Source organism: Geospiza fortis, unplaced genomic scaffold (assembly GCF_000277835.1).
Source record: "Geospiza fortis unplaced genomic scaffold, GeoFor_1.0 scaffold34, whole genome shotgun sequence".
NCBI classification, from domain to species: Eukaryota; Metazoa; Chordata; class Aves; order Passeriformes; family Thraupidae; genus Geospiza; species Geospiza fortis.
Window position 1 is genome coordinate 143,414 of NW_005054474.1, and position 20,953 is coordinate 164,366.

Sequence of the window (20,953 nt, forward strand, 5' to 3'; positions counted from 1 at the left end):
GCTGCTGCATCCATGTTCATGGGCACGATTGTTCAACCACCTCAGAATTCTGGGAACACAATTTCAGCCCTTTTCACTCAGAATTTGATTTTAGTTTTGATCCCCAAGTGAATGCTATGATTATTAGGCTGGAAGTGATTCTCTATGATGAGATTTTGAAAAGAAAATTCAGCCTGCATCTTGAAAACCCTATTTTTTTGGTGTGGTAATAGTTTTATATAATCTGCCTTTACCAAAAGAGATGTCTGGGAAGGGCATGGGGGACCCTGGTTATTTCACTCAGTAATTGCTTTCATAAAGCTCAAATAGAGATATTCTGAGTATTTATCTGTGCATTAGACTGCTGTGCTTTTGGACACCATAGGGAACAGAGCTGATCCATTTAAGATTTTTATTTTGCTTCAGTGCTGGAAGTGTCTCAGACTGTCAGGGAGCTGATGTTGATTGTTTTATAGTACAGAAATATTAAATGAGCATTAGAACCCCCAAGTTACCTCTGCTGGTATTTATTTGGCTTATATTTGCTCTGTAGGAGATTTAGAGCCAGACCTTGAGTAACCACAAATTGGTGTTTCTCCATTTAATTCTTAATTCTGTTTGCAAATTGACATGACCAGTTAGCCTGTTAATTGATTTTTCCCTACATCAGTTACTGCTTAAACCAATGTTTATGTAGCAACACTGAGTCAGCCAGGCTTCATTTAGAGCTGAAATGTTTGTTTAATTGAAGTTTTTTTCTATGTTTTTTTCATAGTAGAAGTTTACATATTTAAAGAAATAATAAAAGCTCCATGTGGCCTTTTCTCCATCACTTATTTCATGCACCTACCCTGTCTTAGAAAACATTAATACCTACAAGTGTGACAGATGGTGAGGCAAAAATCCATTCCTGAAGAACCTTTGGAAATATTGCTTGGAATCAAACTGTGCTGATCCTTATGAATCCCTTCCAATCATATTCTATGATTCCTATTTCTCAGGCAATGACTGGCCAATTAACTAACTAAAACCCCAAATTAATCCCTGTAAGTAGCAAGTAGATGTTGCATAATAATAAAAAAAAAGTCTGATTGGCAATAATTTAGTATTTCGGAAAAGACAGACAAGGGGAGAGAGGATATAAGAGATTCATTATTCCTTATCAAGCTTGCAGCCTAATTTTAATGATCAGAAGAAGATGTTGCACATCATCTGATTGCAGTTTCTGCCCTTAAATCAGTACCAGACTTTAGAAACTTAATAATAGCATGTTTCTAAGGACCTGGGACTGAAAAATTTTCCCAGAATTTGCAACAGCAGCAGTCTTAAGGAAAACGTGCATGGCTCCATCTGATAGGTTTTGTGCCTCATTGCTGATACCAAGAACAGAGCAGGGGGTTCTGTAAATCTGAAAAACTGAACACAGCTGCCTATAAGGCATTTCTGTGCTCTAATTCTCTCAGGAATCCTGGTTTAATGGTTGTCACTCCACTGCCCAGAGAGAAAAGGAAATCAGATGTCACAAAAGAGCCCAGGAAAATCCCCCACTCTGCCTAAGGCAGCGTGGCCAAATGTAAGCTCAGATGCCTTGAGAAGGCTGACCTAGAACAGAGACTGGACAGAGCTAAAGAATAAAGCAGGGATTTATCCAAAGGATCTCCTCCATGGATGCACCTTGGGCAGCACAAGAGCCCAGCCAGGGCTGCACCCAAGATGAACCAAAATGGCCCCAAAATGCACGAGCGCTCCCGGGGTCTCTCCCTGGGATCAGTTCTGCTCCATTTGCACCTTGCAGTTCATTGTCCCATTCCAGCTTTAGCCCCTGCAGTCCCACCCTGCTTGTTTTTCTCTCTCCAGCCCATGGTGTTTGTGCTCTTGGGGCTGAGATTTGGATCATTTGTCCTTGGTGCCCAGCTGGAGCAGGAATTGTTTTGTCTCCCTGCTCTGTGCACAGAGCTCACCATGCCCTGATATGAAGCTCAGACCCACACACTAAAGCAGCACAGAATCTGAAAATATAAAAGCTAAGACTTGAGGCATCAGCTGTAATCAACTGTGACTCCCAGAAATCCTCAGAGCCTGAGGCAATAAAACACCTCATACCTGGGAACTCCAGTCAATGGTTATTTTCCTCTGTAATTGAAATTTTGTTCCATGGCCACTCCACTCATCTGCGTGTTGGAGGGGAAAGTGGTTTTAAAACCCCTCTGAGAGTGTGTCGGGACTCTGGGTTCCTTTGGCCATGTGCTTGCAGTGTGTCAAATGAGCCATTTCCATTCTTCTGCACAATCAGCCTGGAGAGGAAAAACGTCCATTAGGGATGAGCCACCTTCTGATTTCTCCCCATGATTGAGACAAACTTGAAAATTGCTCCCCATTAAATCTGGATTGCCAGAGCGGTGCTGTCAGGGAGCAGGCAGCATCATTTCCCCAACAATGAACCCCCTCTCCTATGGGGTGTGGGAATGAAGCTGTGGGGCCAATTTAATCCTTGCAGAGCTCTGACTTTATCAGAGCTCTGATTATCCCTTTCAGTGCTGGCTAGAGCCTGCATTATGGGCTTGGCACTCCAGCAAGGACTTGGAAGGATTTTGTTACATCTTGGGCTGCTTCCAGGGTTCCCACTGAGCGGGGAAACTTCAGTCAGGTTGGATTTTCAACTTCCCTTCCTTCTCTAGGTGTAAAGGCAGGCTCTGAAGTGGCTGAGGACACTGTCCTTGTCCAGTGGTTCCAGATGTCTCCTTTTTGTTAGGGATTGGATTCCAGTTTTGCAGCAAGGATTGGATTCCAATTTCAAATACAGCTTCTAATCTCCACATTTTGATCTCAGAAAATTGTTTTCTATTTGCAAGCAACTTGTTGAATGCTGAGAACTGCAGTTGTGCAGCCTCTTGGTGCAGGTATCCACGTGCTTTTCCTGGTGGAAAACACCAACTTTAACTGTTCTTGTTGGTGTCTTAGGTTGCAAGGTGTGGCTGGAGGTGTGCATTGTATTGCCATCTGTCAGAGGTGGGGCAGTTATCTCCTGGTCATTGGGCAGTTTTCTTTATCTTTCCCACAACCAATCCCCCCTCCAGGAGACATCTTCTGTTAATGGTCCATTAATTATTAATTATCTTCTGTCCATGGCCAGTGAGTGTCCCTGCAGGGCTGATCCAATTCCAGCATCCCATGGGGAGATGCTGTGCCCAGGGGAGGAGCCAAGCATTCCTACCTGGATCCAATCTGAGCCTGGAGCAGCACAGCAGCCTTTGCCCCCTGCATTACCAGAGGAGCAGCTTTCTGCTGCCCTGCATTGCCAGAGGGAGCCCAGGCCCATCTGCAGCAGCCCTGGAGCTGCAGAGGAAAACTCCCCCCTTGTGCAGGATCCCTGCTCCAGCAGCAGCACAGCTGGCACTGCAGGAGGGCTGAGCCCCCATGGGATGGGGCTGTGCCACCCCCTGACACACAGGGGGGCAGGGCATGGTCTGACTCTGGCAGTTTTTGGGTTTTTTTTTGGTACTATTGCATTTATATTTTTAATTTTCCTGTTAAAGAACTGTTATTTCTACTCCCATATCTTTGCCTGAGAACACCTTAATTTCAAAATTTTAATAATTCAGAGGGAGGGGGTTTACATTCTCTATTTCAAGAGAAGCTCCTATCTTCCTTAAGAGACATCTGTCTTTTCAACCCAAAACAGGTGGCCATGCCTCTATTTCCTGTCATTTCATTTTTCTGCTCAACACCTCTTAGATTAACCCCTTCTGTACTTGTCATGGTGCTCCAAATTCAGAAAATTTGCTAATCATGAATATTTAGGGTAATAGAAGATTTAAACTGTCTCTCACCCCACAGGAACCTCTTAAACCACTTCTTCCTGACCTACTTCTCTTGAAAAAAGATGCAGAAATGCACCTGCTTTTATTCTATATTTTATAATCTTTGAATCTAACGCTTATCACAGAGTCATTTAGGTCCAAGATCAAGTCCAGATTTTGACTGATCCCCACCTTGTCACCCAGCCCACAGCACTGAGTGCCAGGTCCAGTCAATCCTTGAACACCTCCAGGGATGGGGACTCCACCACCTCCCTGGCAGCCCATTCCAAGGTTGAGCAACCCTTTCCATGAAGAAATTCCTCCTGAGGTACAAGATTTCTCCCAATTTCTGGCCATTACGTCTCTATGCCTACAAGACACCAGCAAATTGTCACCTCATGCACTTGTAGATGATGACAACTCCTTTGAATTTCTAAATGTTACTGTAAGAAACCAGTTTTAACAGAAATACCTCTCAAAACCCTGAAAGAATTTTACTTCTGGCCAGTGTTTTTTCTTCACTTGGATCTCATTCATTGTACCAGATAAGAGAATTCCCCTCCTGGTAAACTCCCCTCTTGTAAAGCCCCATCTTTTATGTGAATTATGTCCCCAGTTCAGTATTATTTAAAAATAGCTTCTTGAGACTGAAATGTGGAGCAGAAATTGTTACAGATGGACTGTTACTTTAAAAAAAAAAGTTGGTTTAGCAACCTGATTAAGGGGTTTTTTTTAAAAAAAAAATAACATTTTAGCACTGGATCACACAATTTCAGTTGGTTCTGCAGAGGTTCTATGGATTGTTGGGTGTGTGTGACCCAAAATATACAGAGCACACGTGAGTGGTGTAGGTGAAGACTCCTGCTCTGAAAACCCTTGTTGAGACAAGTGTTTAATGTTGCATGAAATTGATCCAAATTACTATCATTTCAGCATTCAGGAAAAAAGAAAAAACCAAACCAACAACTGATTTTTCGCATGACCAGATGGACAGAATATATCCCTTTTACTGGAGTATTATTTTATTCCATGTTTGGTCACATTTCCAAACAGGAATTTCAGTTCCCTACTGATATAAATCAACAATCACTCCCCCAAACACACCCCAGATATGTCATGTAAGGACATGACCTTTCCTCTGAGCTTTTACATTTCAGTTCCTGCCTCACACCAATCTAAACCAGCACCAGTGCTGATGGGATTGTGCCTGATTTAATGATGCTGTGCCACCAAAACCAAACTGGAAACACACAAAACTTGTAATTAATAATTTGGGCACGCAATGATCAATGTAACCTACTTTTGTGCAAGTTATTTTACTTGGAGAAATAGATCAGCATGAGTCAATCTTGTATTTCTTCAAGATAAAAATGACTGCAAGCTGTTTGCTGGGTGCTCATGGCACTGAGGGCTCTGCAGAATTTCTGCACGTTCCTTAAAGTTGCTTTTATTCAGATTTTTCTCCTCTTTGCAACCCACAGTAATTCATTTAAAATGTCACCAAGAACATGTAATTCCAGCTCCCTTGGCATTGACCTTTCAGCCTCACTCTCCTGTTTTCCCATCCTCTCTGAGACAACGGAGACACCTGATCCACTGCAAATGTTTGAGGGGAAAAATAAGATTTGAGATCAAATACAGCAAGACAAGGAATTGTGTTTGGACTTTGTTCTTCAGCCTTGATGACCTTTTTTGGTCACACAAGCTCCATCCAACTCATGGTGGCACCAAATCCCAATTTCTTCTCAAGAAATTCCACTGGGTGCTTCATTTTCCCTCCTTGAAGAACAGAAGCTTCCAAGCTCTGTTTCTGAGTTGTTGGAACAACTGCTGTGGGTTTGCCCTGGTAATTCCACTTCCCAATTCCCAGCTGGAATTTTTGTTATTGCTGTAATCCTTTTCACCAATAGCCAAAGCATTTTTGATTTATCCCTTGCCCTGCTTGCATGGACAGTGAGAAAATGCCAAGAGTTGTTCTGGAGAGTCTTTTCATGCCATGGTATTTCATAAAATGACATTTAAAAATGTCAGTTTTCTAATATTTATGCAAAAATTGTTGTCTACTGTGGCAAAAGAGAAGAATTGGACAGTTCTATATCTCCCAGATACTTTGTCTGGCTCTAAAATTTCACATTTATTCAGAATTCTGCCTCCAGGTGAATCTCCCAGTGCTTGCATCACTCCTACCTGAGCACAAGGGGTTTCCAAAGCTCCTTCTCCCTCTATCTCATCTCCTTTCTCTGCATAAAGCACACTTAAAACATATCTTTCAAAGCTAGACTATTTTATTGATGTTATTTTTATTTTATTTTATTTTATTTTATTTTATTTTATTTTATTTTATTTTATTTTATTTTATTTTATTTTATTTTTACTTTGCTTTATTTTACTTTATTTAATTTTATTTTATTTTGGTTTATTTTAATATTTTATTTTATTGTATTTTTTATTTTCCAATGCACTCTGCCTAGCCTAGGTGCTTACAGCTCAACCAGTGGCAGAAATTATCAAGAATAGAAAAGATAAAAGCTTGAGGCCTTTTTGTGTTTTCAGACAGACAGATTTAGGACGTGCTCATGTTGCTTCTGATGGCTGCAGGGTTTTCTGCAAAGCAGGTGGTGTTTGGTTCTGGAAAAGAAAAAAGAAATTGATTTCCACAAATGCACAGGAACCCAAATAACCTGATCAGATAAATGAGCCTCAGCTGCTCCCAAGGCTGTGCCAGGACAACCCTGACCCAAAATAAATAAAATTTGGAATTTCGATTTGGGAGCGAAACATCACCATGAGGTAATGGGAGAGGAGTCTGTGCCTTATAACAGTAAGGAAGAAAGAAGCTTTAAACTGGATTAGAATATTAAATTTGAAAATACAAATACTGCAAAAAGTAGAAATATAAATATAAATAAATAAATAAATATATATACATATGAAAAATAATATATGCATGTACTTCTTTCTCCAAAGGCTTTGGGAGTAGGATTTCTTGGTGGACATGGGAAATTCCCTCCAACTTTCCTGCCACCTGGTACTTTTTTTTTTCTCTTTCTCTTGAGGAGACACTCATAAAATAAATGTTTCAATAAACAGCAAAAGGACACTTCATAATTATTATGAGCATTTTTATTAAAATGCCCCCATCTCAACAACCCTGTTGTGATTGCTCCAAAATCAATTACCTCTTCTAAATTAGTTCTGCCAAAAGCTAAATATACTCCTATAAAAATCAGAATGAGAATTGGTCTTAGATGGGATTTTAGCATGGTTTGAATACTGTTGTGATGAGTAATTTTGGGACAATGTGTCCCATTTGGATCTGCAGGATAATTGTAAAAGCAGGTTGTGCTAAAAAAGGTAAACAACTGGCAGTGCAGGGAAGAATTCCCAACCACCCCTCAAATCCACCACATAATTCCACGTATTGCTGGTCTGCATGAATTGCCACTTTACTGAGAGAGGGGAAAGAAATGCCCCACAAGTGGCAAACTCCTAGAAAAGAGCATTTCTGTACAAGGCAGCAAAATTCAGATGCTGCAGAAAGCAAGAGGCAATAAATCTACAAATCCTGTGGGAACTAGAGCCCAGCAATGGTGATGAGAGCTCTGTTATTATTGTCATTATTGCTTTCTTTAGCAATAAGATCACTGGCATTTACAACTCGAGCTAGAGGAAACATTTACAGGCTTGAGTGCAGTAAATGTGGCTTTTTCCCTGTGTTTTCAGGAGTAATTTTCCTTCACACCTGCACTCCTTTGAAGTGTATATTGTATAAATTGCAGAGATATATTTCCATGAGGTGAATAATGCAGTTACCAGGTTGTGGATGGAGACAAAAACCTTGTCTAGACATTCCCAACCTGTGTTTCCACTACTGAATTCAGCAAAAAGCAACAAGTGAATTTGACTCAATTGGGTTAAAAGTAATGTCCGAGTTGAGAAGGTCTGGGACCATCAAAAGACCCTAAATAAACAAAGAATGCAACTTCTTGGGTATTTCAGTGGGACTTGGAGAGGCTAAAATTCCCAGAACCTATAAATGAGCAGATTTGTGATCCCCACATCTTCACCAAACATTGGAATAATCTGGTTTTTTAATTTAATGTTGAGAAATGTACTAACAGTGCTGCCTTTGCCTGTAAAATTATCCAAAATGATCCACTCTACCATGGGTATTTGAGTTGAGGAAATTCTGTCCCTGGTTTATTTGTTTTAAGCTGTAGATGATGAGGATTCTGTCTAAATCCCAAAATAAAGAAGACAAACTCATTTGCAGTTCCATTCTATTAGATATTCATATAGGCAGGTAAATTTTGTGTCAGTTTTTGAAAGAGGTTTTCCAGCTCTGGAGCTGCAAAAGAGTGGAGCTTGTTAAAACAGAGCATGTTTGATAACAATATTTAATTTCCTTGGAGAGCAACCATTTGTAGTTTACATTTTCATGCACTTTACAGGTTTTTATTTGCTTTGATTCCATAGAATCCACAGGTTAAAATACCAAAGTTTGATGAGCATAAAATTATATAGAGTTCATAAATGTCTGTGTTGTCAAATCTCTTTCTTTTCAAAGACATCTTTTCTAAACTGTTTTCAGCTGAACTGCTTGATTGGAGGAGGATTAATTCCTGCCCAAGTCAAATCTAATTCGTTCTCTAACAAATCACATAAACCCAGTTGGAGATGTGTGAATTTCTGGGAGGATTTCCTTTCTAGAGACACTCAGGGGCAGCAGGATCTCCTTGGAATCCCACACCTGGGCAGAGAAAAATTGAAATATTAACAAACCCTGGAATTTTTATTGCCCTGTTCACTTCCCAAGCACTTGGCAGATTTTGCAGATAATTGAATTCCTGGTTCTGCTGGGGAGTCAGAGGGTGAAGGTTTTTGTGCTGGGGGTGTGTGAGGGGATAGGAATGGGAGATTTTGGGAATCTTGCTTTTGATTTAGGAGCCCCAAGCCTAAACTTGTAGCCCTGACTTGTCCCTCTTTGTCCCAGAAGTTAATCAGGAGGAAAAGTTGGACAGAGGACATTTCCTTTCCCTCTTTATTTTGCCACTGACTTGTTGGACAGTTTGGGAAGCACATGGGGTGTGTTTCTCTCCCTGCCCACCTCCCCTTCTTCTATACTTCATCCATCAAGGCACACAAAGTTGTCCCTTAAATCTCTGTGGAAAACACAAATCCAACAAAAAATTCCCACAAGAATCCCCCCCAAAACCCAAAACCAAAATGAAAAACCTCAGAACAAAACAAAAAGAGAAAAACACTGAGCCAAAACAAAACAAAAAACCCCAACCAAAACCAAACCCTCCCCTGATTCACTCCAAGGAAATCACAATAACCCAACCCAATTTCAACTAAATTTAATAATTTGGTGTAGAAATGTGGGAATATCCTTGGGTAATAAGAAATAACCTGTCCTGAGATGTCTGCAGAGAGCAGGAGATGCCCTTGCTCGTTTATTTGGAGAATTAGTGACTGAGGTAACATAATTTATTGGGGCAGCTCTAGAAAACTGAGGAATGTACTCAGATTCTTTCACAGTGTTTGAATTGTGTGATAGCTGCTCCAGCAAGGTGCTTTTCTGACTCATCCTTTGTATCATTATTTTTTAAATATCAAAAAGAAAAGGAAGTGAAACTTTAAAATCTGGAAGATTGTGACCTCTTGGATTTCGAAGAAAGATTTTTTGTTGCTGATTTTTTCATTTTTTTTTTCTGTCACAAATTATGTGAATAATACAAGTACTGAAAGAAGCTAAAACCTAAAAATAAATAAAATAAACATTCAGTAATCAAAGCTAAAAGCAAAGGCACATCACATCTTCTTACCCTTCTTTTTTGGACTCTGTTGCCCTGTTTTATATGCTCAAACCCACTCTATCAAGCTGAATAATTTGAGCTTTTTGATTGACAGACTTTTCAACATCAGGTTTTATTTCTGTTGGTATTTTTCATATTTGGCAGTATTATCACGCCACCAGGAGAGAAAGAATTTCACTTTTAGCCATGCTTCAATGCTGCTGAATCAGAACAGCCAAAAAATACCTTCAAGCCCATCTGTCCAAGGAGAAAAAGAATCAATTTGAAGCTTATTTGTGCACAAACTGTAAATCACTGAGTTATAGGAAGCACAATATCAGCTTCAGAAACATTATTTCAATATCAGCAGCTTCCATTTTTTTCTGTCACAATCACTAAAAACACAGCAATTGAAAGAAGAATGGGTTTGGGGGAGCTTTTGAAAATGAGTTGTGGGATTTTTGTTCTTAATACTCCCTTGTTAACACTTGAGGTTTTTATTACACTCCAACATTTATTAAGCTTGTCTCTCCAATAGTAAGAGTCCAAAGTTTTGTTGGTTCTTTTGGGTGGCTTTTTCCCCCCTTGGAAAGTTACTGTTTCATGTTGTTTCATTATTTCAGAAACCCACGCTTTAAGAAACACAAAGCCCTCGGAGCCTTGAGGAAATCTTTTGATTTCATCCCAAAAGCAAGAGCATGTCAGGCTCTGGTTTGATCCCCTGTGGTGTTTTCAGTTCTACGGTTCCAGAATCGCAGATTTTCCTTCCCAACCCCCAGAAAAAGAGCCCAGACCCCTCTAATGAAGGGAGTGGGAGATGTCAGTGAGGCAAAGCTCGGCCCAGGGCTCAAAGTGTGGCTTTGCAGCAAAGAAATGACCCTGGGCACTTCCCTTGGCATCACTGAACCCCCCATGGCATCAGCTCGTGTGCACCCAGCTCAATTCCCAATTTACCTCATCTTCCAGTCAGGAGCCACACAGCAAATCCTCAAATTCTCCCCAGATCAGCTTCAGCCCTCATTAATCCCTGCATTAAAGCAAACATTACTTTACTTCACTGCAAGGGAAGCTCGGAGCTCTCTGCAAAATACTTTCCCAGCTTTATAAAAAACCCCACTGAAATAACAGAGAAATAAATGATGCAAATCCTGCAGCCAAACATGGGGATACTTTCATGAGAGATTCTTTACTTGATAGAGTTCTGAAACCTTTAAAAATATATATATTTTTATAATACATTTGAGGAAACGTACGCTGTCTCAAATTTAAATCAATTTTAGAGCACACTATTCCCAAGATGTGGCCAACAGGGAGACTGATCTCCATGGCTCCAGTGAGTAGGAGGAGGGGAAAGCTGCAGACTGGGAACCTTCTTACATATTTAAAAACCTTAACTGCTGTCTCATTAAACCTTTAAACAGTTAAGGGTTGATTTTCCGAGCATTCTGTATCTCAGGTATTTATGTACCTGGGAGAAGCAAACTGAATTTTCAGACCTAGGATGCTGTGAAATGTATTTATGCTCATTTAATGTTGCTATATATCATTGGAAAAAGCCACGAAAAAGAAAGATTTGCATCTCCAGTATCCAGCCTGGTGGATACTAATGGCATCATATTTTAGGTACAGAGGAAAAGAAACTTCCAAACAGAATAAATGACTGTATATTGTTTTTACAATTGAGTTTACCCCTACTTTATTGAATTTCATAACTCAATAAAGGATACAGTGAGCTTAAAATATTAAAATGGAATTTTTAGTGTTAGAAAAATTATAGTTTGCTATTTTGTTTATTTGGATTAATTAATTAACGGGACCAACACCTTTCAATAGCTGTGTGAAGACATTTCATTTTTAAATAATAGTGGGTTTTTCAGCTTGCATTGACATTAATAAAACTCCTCCAGGCTATGCTAAATTATATTTTATATGCTATGGTGTAAGGAGCCAAAAATAGTCTTGATCAGCAAACAGCAAAAGTGAAATACAGTGTATTTAAAAGATAACAATGAACCTTCGGCACTGTGGATTATAAATGGCCATGGAGCGCATATGGATTTCTCCACCAGCTTTTCCACTGCTTCTTGAAATGCAATTTTTTTTTTTTAATTTCATATAAATGGAATTTATCTGCCCATGTGTGGCTTGTACTGTGTCTTGGTGAATGGAGTGGTAGCATAGGGGTAGTGAAAGTGTGTCACCATCCGTCCTTATGGATGGGTTTCGTGATGGTTCATGGATTTGATCTCAGGGTGCAAAAGAACCAACATGGTACAAAGGGGATTGCAGTGATAATCAAAACAAATGCAACTTTATTGAAATGACCACAGCAAAATGCGATAGAGGGATTAAGGGAGAGAAAAAAGATCGAGAAAGAGAGAGAAAAGAGAGAGAGAATGAGGGGGTTATAGCTACCAAACGTAGAGACGAAATCCTTTGGTCCAGTCCAATCGAGGATCTGCCTGTTATGCTGGGGAGATCTCAAAATCTCTCGCTAACTCAGAGGTTTTTATTATGATAATTCGATTGAAAATTGTGAGGGGGGGGGGGGACCGGATCCAATATGAAGAGCCATTGTTTTCTTGGTCCAGCGGTCACAACATGCAGGCAAACATCTCGGCTTGCCTCCCCCACACACCTGCCCCGGGCTGGAGGTTTCAGTCCCAGTCCTTGGAAGGAGGAGAGGGGCCTTTTCAAATAGGGGTTTCATGTACATCTCAGTCTGTCTGTCACAGTGGTTGTAAAGCAGGTGAGGGTCTTCTGTGGGGACCACCTAAAACTCAGGAGAAATCCAGCCAGGCCGAGAGGTGGGACAGCTTCCAAGGCTGTTGTTGCAAAAAGGGCACGGTGCCCCCTTCTTCTTCTCATTGGGCTCAGTGTAGCATACAGCAAACAACACCTGTGAAAACAGTAACAACACTGTGCTTTCAGGCCTCAGGGCCTTTGGCATGCGACTTTCTCCTTCAGAGCCAGAGATTTTAGACAGGTGGGGTCTTCTCTTCAGTGGTCCCCCAATGACAATCATGAGGCAAAAATGAAGGATATTTTGGACAGGCTCTCACAAAGTGCCACCCACTTTTCTCTTTGTGACCAGCAGACATCTCTCCACTCTAAAGAATGGAGTCTTCAGAGGAGCTCCTTTCATCCTGAAGTAAATATTTTGCACAGATGCTCAGAGGTTGGATGCCTGTTAAAATGAAAAAGAAGAAAAAAAAAAAGAGGTTTTTAGTACATTATTATAGGACAATGTTCAGGTGTGAAATCTCATCTCTCAAGCTGAACCATTGGCTTTGGTCTAAGGGGTCTCTGTTGAAAAAGACCTTCACTTAAATCTGGTGAGGCTTCCCAAACTCCTCAGTTCACATTCTATAATCCAGCTGCTCCATGGTCCCATATGAACCCTTCAGCAGATCTACAGTCCATCTTTATCAATAATATTAATGACATTAAAAACCCTCCTAAAACTCAGCCACCCACAAGGCTGTCCTGAGTGAACATCTCAGTATCCACTGGAAAGTTTGTGTTGTTTGTTTGCAGACATCTCTGCACTCTTCAACAACTTCAGCACTAGATTGCCCTGAGTCACTTGTCCCAGGGTGTTCATCAACATATTAACCACACAAATTGGCCTGGGCTGAACAGGGCATGTCTGGGGAATCTCCAGGAGTGTTTGAAATCCCCAGGCTGTGAAACACTCAGTTAAGTGGCTGATTGTTCAGCCAGTCCATTAGTTACAGTTTTGTGCAGTATCTCAAAGCAGACACCAAAGCCTTTTATCTCATCTGTGCAGACAAACAGTGTCCCTGAAACAGCCAGGGACTTGATGGCTTAAATACAAGACAGACACAACCCTGATACAACTGCACTACCTGCACCACAGTTGTCACTAAAGAAGAAATTTTATTTTCATAGCTCCAGTCAATAGCTAAAATCTCAGAGGTCTTGCAGAAAGTGCTTTTTTCTCACCATTCCAGAGAGTCCAGAATCCAGCTCAGAGAAATCCACATCTCCACTGAGTCTGAGTCCCAGACACTGTGACACTTGGGACTGACCCACTGCTGCCTCCTGACAACCCTGGGCTGTATGCTAATATCAGCTGGAAATTAAGATGGAAGTGGGAAAGTTTCGGACAAACAAAGAAGGAAATTTCTGGAACAGCTTTCCAATCAGAGTGGTGCAATCTAAAGAAGTGGACTGATTTTGCATTCTTATTTTGTGATGAATTTGTTTTCATTTTCAAGGTAGTGTTGACCATGTAATAAGAGGCAGAAATAAAATATTCATGCATTGCTCCAAGTAAAAATGTTGTGAGGTCCTCAGACATTATTATCCTTGATAAGTCTTCCTCCTGGTCCAAACAGCATCCTCAAACAATTCCCAGGCTCAAGAACCAATGTCTAAATCTCTGCTAGTGAGGTGCTCAGATCAGTGAAGTGGTTCTGGAAACAGAAATAGTTGTGATGAGGGTTCAACAAATAAACTCTGCACCATGGGGATGGCATCAAATTAAATCCAGTCTAGTCCCAGGGATGGGACCTTTGTGGTAGGAGCACATTAATTTCACTTTTGGAGTCATTTAATCGTTTAACTTTTGGGATGGTTTGGGTTGGAAGGGTCTTCAAGGTCCATCCAGTTCCAACCCACGGGCAGGGACACCTTCCACCATCCCAGAGTGCTCCAAGCCCTGTCCAGCCTGGCCTTGGACACTTCCAGGGATCCAGGGGCAGCCACAGCTGCTCTGGGACAGGTGTTCCTGTGTCAGCTTCATAACATCTCAAAGTAAACCAGATTTCTCATTTAAATGCATGCCAAATTTTCTTATTGTGCTCATTTAGATCTCTGACAGGAAAAGAGAACAGTGAGTTCTCATATGTTCTTCATTTGAGAGCACAGAATGCCTCAGGAAGTATCAGCCTCAGGAATACCTCAGGAAGAACCAGCCTGGGGAAGTCTAGGTAAAGGAAAATGAAGAAAAAGGGAAACAAAATCTTTGATAATCTTGTTCTTCAGATTTGTTCTTCACTGCAAGAATGCAAGATACAAAAGCACTTGAAATACTTGGAGAAGTAATAGCAAGGAACAAGACAGAGGCATGACTGAAGTTTTAAAATTCAGTGTTTAGAAGTTCAGTAGTCCAGGACTGATAAACTCAATGAGTTATTCCCTTTGGTTCTCTGTAGTGCATGAAAAGTTTTATCCAAAGGGTTCTGATGTTCTCAGGAAACAGCTTTAACATGAGGGATGTGTTCTGCCTCGATCCTGTCCTTCCATCCCCAAGAGACAGCAATGAAAAATAAGTTTCCACAAAGTAGTAGAAGGAAAGCTGTCTTAGCTTGAAAAGACAGGTGTCTGCTAAGGAAGGCAGAAGCTTCTCTTGAAATGGAAAATGTAAACCCCCTCCCTCTGAATTACTCGTATTTTTTAAATTAAGGGGCTCTCAGGCAAAGATATGGGAGTAGGAATAACAGTTCTTTAAGAGGAAAATTAAAAATACAAATGCAATAGTACATAAGAACAACACTGAGAGAGTCAGACCATGCCCTGCCCCCTGTGTGTCAGGGGGTGGCACAGCCCCATCCCATGGGGGCTCAGCCCTCCTGCAGTGCCAGCTGTGCTGCTGCTGGAGCAGGGATCCTGCACAAGGGGGGAGTTTTCCTCTGCAGCTCCAGGGCTGCTGCAGATGGGCCTGGGCTCCCTCTGGCAATGCAGGGCAGCAGAAAGCTGCTCCTCTGGCAATGCAGTGGGCAAAGGCTGTTCTGGTATCCCCCAGGCTCAGATTGGATCCAGGTAGGAATGCTTGGCTCCTCCCCTGGGCGCAGCATCTCCCCATGGGATGCTGGAATTGGATCAGCCCTGCAGGGACACTCAGTGGCCATGGACAGCAGAGATCTCCTGGAGGGAGGGTTGGCTGTGGCAGAGATAAAGAAAACTGCCCCATGAACAGCAGAGAACTGCCCCAGCTCTGACAGATGGCAAATAGAATATACACACCCCCATTTCCAACCTAAGACTGAAGCTCTTCCTCACTCTCCAGTTTTTCTCTCCCTCGTCACTCATGTATTGCCTGACAAGGAAAGATCCGCTGTGTTATTGCTTTCTGTTCCTTTCTTAAAGTGATTTTCTTTGATTGTTTTGCCCCAAGGTTCCAAAGGAAAAGCAGAAGCATAGAAGAAGACTAAAATGCATCACAAGTTTGACAAAGACAAAGGACTCATAAAAGCAGTGAGGAAAGGAAGTCCAATCTTAGTCCTTGGTGAAGTCAATGAAAAACTAAAAGGATCTTGTTGTCTCTGGGGTTACATTTGTCACTTCAATTCATGTCAGGGGAAGAAATATTAAGATGTTTTGTGTCTGTGTTGGCCAATTCAGGTCACCAAGCGGCTCAGCCCCAATGCCAACACTTTTCTGGGACCAGCAGTCAGTCCTTGCTTTAGATGAATATTTGAGCCACATTTTGTGCAGGTATTTCACAGCCACCAGATTTGCATGTCCTGGTCTGAACTTCTGAAGATTATCTCATTTCTGGTTCCAGCAGTGAGGAACTCTTAGGGTTCTCATTGTATTTTTAAAGGAAAACAATACAAAAATAATCCTAATTTTCCCCCCAAGATTAGTTTTAAAAATCCCTTATTAACACAAATACATATTGAAATTTACAATTTAGCCCTTATAACACACAGCTGGACAAAGATTATGGGGAAGGGATAGTAGAAAGTACAACTGGGAACTCTTCAAGGCTCCAAAAATAATAAGTGCAAAACACCCAAAATGGGATTCTTGCTACTTTTTTGTTCTCTAACCTCATGAGGTTTTCCAAATGTATCAGAGAAGAATTTGTGATTCTCCATAAGACAAGTATGGTAACAGCCACCCCAAAAGCAGTTTGTATGGTTTAGAAGCAACACTTCCAAATGAGAAATGCAGGATCAAGCAGAAGTCATAAAATAGGCTGGGTTTAGGTCTGAATTTTCAGTACTGTGTTATCTGCAGGTGGTTTGTTGGTGCACACACTCTTTACCTGGCATTAAATGTGATTTTCTTATCCTCTTGGTCAAAAAGACAGAAGTTACCTTCCAGCAATGACCAGGGATTTCATTTCTTCAGCAAATATTGTTCCTTTTTGCAAGTATCAAGGTGTGTTCTCATTTCCCTCAACTTTTACTCCAGCTTTATATTATAAATTTATATTCTCTGTATTCCAGTAAATCAAAAAGGTTTTACTATTTTTGATATAGCTGAAAAGATCCTGCCTTCCTGGGCTCTTTATTGTTCATTTTATTTATTCACAACTGTGTTTCAAACGAGTTTATTTTTATCACACTGAACTGTGTATGCATTCAAGCTTTAAAAAGGAGTAATTATGGCTCAGCTTCAAGTCTCAAAAAAAGTTTTGATTCAGACATTGCAGAGTTCTGAAAGATGAATTTTCTCTTTCCAAAATGCCACTCACATTAATGACTGATTTTGCTAATTTTTCTGTCTATAATAATTTGTCATTCTTAGCAATTAATCTCTATTTTATTTCATTAGAGACCAGCCTTCAAAAATGCTGGTAATTCAACCAATGTTTACATTGGAAATTTGTGGAGTGAAGAGAAACAGATGATCTTTTAGTGAGTGCATTGGCAGAATGGGAACATAAAGTGCTATTAAAAATGATATTACTTAATGTCATACAACTGGGATTTGCTAAGACTATTTGTTCAGGAAAAAGAAATAAGAAAAAGTAATAAGAAAAAGAGTTATTCAAAGTCCAGTAATCTCCCTGAGGTGTGTTGTAATGGAAAAGAGAAGTTTTTATTTTTAATCTCTGCATGAATTTGATTTCTCTCCTGTAGACTTTCAAAATCCAAATTGGACCACATACCTAAAATTTTATCTTGCTAGAAATTCAAGCAGTGTTCAGTGTCATGTAGGTTGGGAAAATATTCTGAAGTAAATCTTCAAAATGCACACAGGATCTTTTCATTCTCCCTTCTAATGCTACTTAATCCAAGCCCAAATAATACCCAGATTGGAGACTATCCCAGCATCCCAAGCAGTAAAGATACAGCAAAAGGAATTTTATCCATTCATTCAGCAGCCTGGGATAGTGGGAGGTGACCCCGCCCATGGCAAGGGATTGGAACAGGATGGGCTCTAAGGTCCCTGCCAACCCAAACCATTCTGTGATTCTATGATTTTTTAAACTGGAAATTATCAGTTGAGGAAGTTAAATCATTGAACAAACCTAATTTTGCTTTGTCATTTTAATCCAGTCCAATGAATAAAAATAATGAAAATATTTGTGTAAAAAAAAGCTGAGTTTTGGTCCCCATTAGCATCAGTCAATAGTGAAACATTTGGACCAATTAATCTCATTCTAAAACAGTGCCTAAAACTCTCCTGGGACCATCCTAGAAAAGATTGGGTTTGTCATTAATTTCAAGCAGGCACCTGAGCCACCAGGTGTGCAGGCTGGTGGTCTTCAGCACGGGATGGAAAAATGTGCCACCAAATTTACCAATGAAATTATTGACTATGGAACTCCACCTGAATTCTCACTGTGCCCAGACTGGCCTGACTCACAGTGATTTCTGCAGTCACGGCTGCCAAATATAAAATTAAACATTTTAACCCTTTTTATCAATTCATCACCAGCTCAGTATTAACCCTCTTCACTTTTGGGTGCTGGACTGTAACAGAGACAAGAGAATTTAAAACATAAAAAATATAAGGTACCTTTTATTTATATAGACTGCTGGACCTGGCAGTGTGAAGTTTGTGGTTGAACTCAATAACCTAAAGAATCTATTCCAGCCCAAATGATTCTATGATTATTTACTTCAGGTTTCCAAATCCTGTAATTTTTACAATTTCAGCAAGGGTAGAAAATTCTATGTTGCCCAGCACTGGAACTCTAATTTCTCATCTCAAAATAATAACACAATAATACTTTTTTTCCTGACATGCTGGTAATAGTTTTAGCTCATGAGAGATAAACAAAGGTTTTCTGCCTGACTTTTTCTTTCTCCCTATTTTTTTCTTCTGTTTCCTTTAATTCATGAACTCTGAATTACACACCATGTTTCCTACTCAGACCTAAGCCTGAGAGAACCAGGAAATATTTTCTTTATTGTCCCAACCTGACCCATTCTATCATTCTCTTGATAATTTCAGTACATTTGGTGTTGAAGTTTTGCTACTTTTTTGCCTTTTCTTGTTTTGTTTTGATGAAGGTGTTTTCCAAGCTCCATGTGCAATTCTAGAGGCCAACAGCAAAATTTTTTCTCAACATCATCTTCATAGAAAAATTCTGTTGTGTAAAACAAACAGATCAAATGCCTGGATCAGAAAATCTCTTAGCACATGCCAGTATTTGCAATAATAAACATGTCTCTTGGAATTACTCTGGATATTACACAGGTGTCCAGGAGAAAAGCAGGATAAATTTGAATTGCAGCATCCCTGAATGCCTTGGCAGCTGAGAATGACAGTTCATGTTCCTGGATCCAAGATATGAACAAATTATGGTGAAAGATCTCTGGGTTTGGCAGCATTTTCTGTCTTTTCCCTCATTTAAACTCTTTCACGTTGGCAATGGGCCTGGCATAACTTCACCAAATGATTTATTGAGAAAAACCATGTAATGGTAAATGGGTTTAGCCATTGTTAATCTTCATCACACATCAGGCATCAGCTCCATCCCTAAATCTAGTCCAGCACTCTTATCCCAGTATTCCCACCACAATTAAAAGTAAATTCATTATTCAGAGCCAAAAGCAGAGTGAAAAATAACCATTGCTGTGAAATTCCAATAATCAGGGATATTTACCTGCTCTCCTGGACTTTTCAACTGAACCTGAAAGGCCAAGCTGGAAAAACAGAGATGTCCAGGCTGGCCAGGGGAATGGGGAACTCTCCAGGAGTCAGAGAATGCTTTCAGCCTTGAAAAATGAAGCCTGAGAGGGAACAGGCTGGGTGAAAGCAGGAGGAGAGAGATTTAAATGAAAAGCTATTGAGGGTCAGAATAAAACAGGTAGAAATGGAATATGAAAGCATATAGAATGGAAATTACAGGATTTAAGGTTTTCAGGGCTTTGTGACAGCCTCTCAAGAAGAGGAGGGGATGAAGGCCAGCTGCATTCAAAGCACAGAACAATAAATTTTTGGAGGGAATTATGAAGTACCAAGGCTGTAACAAACAGGGTTTGAACTGGATTGATGAGAAGTTCCCTATTTTTATCTTTCCACCCCTCCAAATCAGAGAACACCAGAATTAGTTCACTGGGAATATAATAAGCAGCTGAATTTTGGGAATATATATACATACATACATACATACATATATATATATATATATGTATATATATGTGTGTATATACATATATACACACATATATATATATACACATATCTATATATATGGAATGTGCCTAGCCTTGTTAAAAACCACTAAATTGAGAGAATTGAAAGATATCCAAAGTTCAATGGGAATTTAAACTGCTGCCCAACCATGTCCTGAGAAAAAGGAGAGGGATTTTACACAAGGGCATGCAGTGATAACACAAGGAGAAAAGGCCTTAAGATGAAAGAGTAGATTTAGATTAAATATGGAGAATAAATTCCTTATTTTGAGCGTAACTGCTTCCTGATTTCACTGAAATTTCTGGTGAAATATCAGCTGTGTGCTGCATAATGTTTGACAACAGTGATTCTGCTATTTTGACTTAACACTCCTCATCCCACAGCTGAAGAACATTTATAGACAATTAACTTAGATTGACTGCACATCCTAAAAGGGGAAATAGTTCTGTCTTCTTTTTGAAATGTGGGATTTCTTCTGGATGCCCCCACACTGTGTAAGGAGGAGTCACAAAAATAATGAGACAGATCAAGCCCAGCCCCATTTCTAAGCCCAGGTTTAAGCCCAGATCAAATGTCACTGCTGCAAAAGCCAGAGTGAAACTTTGCCCAGCTCACACGTCACAAATGAGCAGCAGGCAAACAGGGAGAGCTGCCTTTGCACAGCCAAACTGCAGGGAAAAATACAATTATCAGAAACATCCTGCTGTTTACAGAAGAATGGAAATATTTTAGTGTAGAACAATGCCTGGCAGGGGTTGTTGCAGCCCCATTATTCTTGCTGGTTTAAACTGAACTTTCCTTTTTCCTAAAAGTCCTCAGTCTTGAGAGGCCGTGATCCAGGGAAAATCTTGCCAGTCAAGGTGCACTAAGGGCAGGAAAAAAGTGAGGAAAGTAATAAGTTTTAGTGGAAAAAGAGGTCTTGAGGTGATAAATCTAAACCTTCCAGATTTGTTGGAGTTTTTAAATGGTCCTACAACTGTGTTCTCTTGTTGTTTCTGGGTGGAAGACCCTTCTAAACACAAGGGAAAG